The sequence below is a fragment of the Sciurus vulgaris genome (genome assembly GCF_902686455.1).
Source record: "Sciurus vulgaris genome assembly, contig: HiC_scaffold_606_arrow_ctg1, whole genome shotgun sequence".
Taxonomy (NCBI): domain Eukaryota; kingdom Metazoa; phylum Chordata; class Mammalia; order Rodentia; family Sciuridae; genus Sciurus; species Sciurus vulgaris.
In genome coordinates, this window is record NW_027632415.1 from 10,516 (window position 1) to 12,579 (window position 2,064).

Sequence of the window (2,064 nt, forward strand, 5' to 3'; positions counted from 1 at the left end):
AAGAGGGTGGATAAAGGGAGGCGATTCAAATAATGCATTGGATGCAGGTGAGGGAATATCACACCGAAACCAAGTAACATGTGAATTTAAACACGCTAATCAAACACAAATAAAGAAGCGTGCCTTCAACTCTCTCCTACAGCCACATCCACTGCCCGCTCTCTGAAGTGCCTACCCACAGGGAGCTCTTGTCTGTTCACCATTCCACCTTGTCATCATGTAGAAGTGCTGTGGGGAGTATAAATTACCTAATGGGAAAATGCTGAGCTAATGTCCTGGGGCCTGATTCCCTTGACTGTGGCAGGCACTGTAGACACCAAGCTGAACAGAGGCAGCACCGGACACTGAGCATGCACCCATGGCCAACTGGGGAACAGGCTGGGTGTGATGCCACATTGTCACAATGGACATCAATGGAGCCACACGGGAGGAAGAGACACACAGAGGTAAGAAAGTGCCCCACACCTTACTCCACCCTCACATTATGCACACAGCACAGGTGGCAGAAAGCAAATTTTTTCCCCCACAGTAAGACAAATAATGACTCTATTGAAATTAAAAAAAATTCATGTCATATGAGTTGGTTGAGATGAAATTATTCCTAAAGGTGGGTCATTTAGTTTAGGTGCAGTTTGCAAATTATTGCTGTTCCAATGATGGGAAGAGCTTCCAAACGGTTGGAAAATGATACAGTGAAGAGGCCCAGATGTCATCCTGAACAGAAGGTGCAATCCAATGAAATATGAAAATGAATTGTATGAAGAAACTGAAATGAAAGAAACTGAAACTTCAGGAATAAAACAGAAGAGAAGTTCTGCTTCCACCTGCTGATGAGGACCCAGGCTCTGGCTCTGAGGCTTGCAGTCTGGCGATCACGGGCTCGTCTTCAGTCTCAGCACAACTGATGCTTTCATAGTTTCTCTCTTGCCGTGTCTCCTCAGAGAATTCTTGATGTCCTTATTCCTCAGACTGTAGATGAAAGGGTTCAGCATGGGGGTGACCACGCTGTACATCACAGAGGCTGCTGCCATAGACCGTGCATTTTGGGTCACCACAGAACTGAGGTGCACACCTAGGCTCGTGCAATAAAATAAGGAGACCACAGAGAGGTGAGATGCACAGGTGAAGAAGGCTTTGTACCTGCCCTGAGCTGATGAGATTGCACAGATGGAGGACACTATCTTGGAGTAGGAGTAGAGAAGCCCAGTGAGGGGACAACCAGCCAGTAGCACAGTTGCAAAATATATCACCATGTCAATAAGAAAAGTGTCAGAGCAAGCACAGTGAACCACCTGGTTAAGTTCACAGAAAAAGTGGGGGATTTCCAAGTCTGTGCAGAAGGACAGTCGCAACACCATTAGGCTCTGCAACAATGCATGTGAGCCACTCAAAATCCAGGACGCCAGAACCAACAACGCACATATCCAAGGCTTCATAATGAACAAGTAGTGCAGGGGGTGACAGATGGCCACAAACTGGTCATAAGCCATTATGGTCAGCAGAAAGATGTCTACCACTGAAAAGAGCAGGAAAAAATTCATTTGCATGATGCAACTTTTATATCCAATGACCTGGCTCTGTGTCTCGATGTTCACAAGCATCTTTGGGACGGTGGTGGAGGTGAAGCAGATGTCCACAAAGGACAGGTTGGAGAGGAAGAAGTACATGGGCGTGTGCAGGTGGAAGTCTGAGATGGTGACCAGGATGATGAGCAGGTTCCCCAGCACAGTGACCAGGTACATGGAGAGGAAAAGCCCAAAGATGAGGGGCTGCAGTTCTGGGTCTTCTAAAATTCCCAGAAGGGGAATTCTGGTATTCCTGTGTCATTTTTTGTCCCCATGTGCTTTATGGAACTGGAGAAAGACAGAGTGAGAGTATGAGTGAGAAATATGTATATCGAGAGAGAGAATCATATACATTGAGAGAGAGAGAGAGAGAGAGAGAGAGAGAGAGAGAGAGAGAGAGAGAGAGAGAGAGAACTACTGTGCAATGCTGACCTGATTGGAGTGTAGCCATTGCTATTCTGCAGTTAGGCACCAGCGCCTCAAGTTGGTGTAAGTCTGC

The 2,064-nt window shown here is 46.7% G+C and overlaps 1 pseudogene across 1 annotated transcript; it reads right to left on the bottom strand.

Annotated features, from left to right (window-relative positions):
* Positions 1-872: 872 nt before the first annotated feature.
* LOC306652805 (olfactory receptor 7A17-like) lies at positions 873-1,840 on the bottom strand (annotated as a pseudogene). Its single transcript has one exon. The product of its transcript is annotated as an olfactory receptor 7A17-like (transcript).
* Between the last annotated feature and the right edge of the window lie 224 nt (positions 1,841-2,064).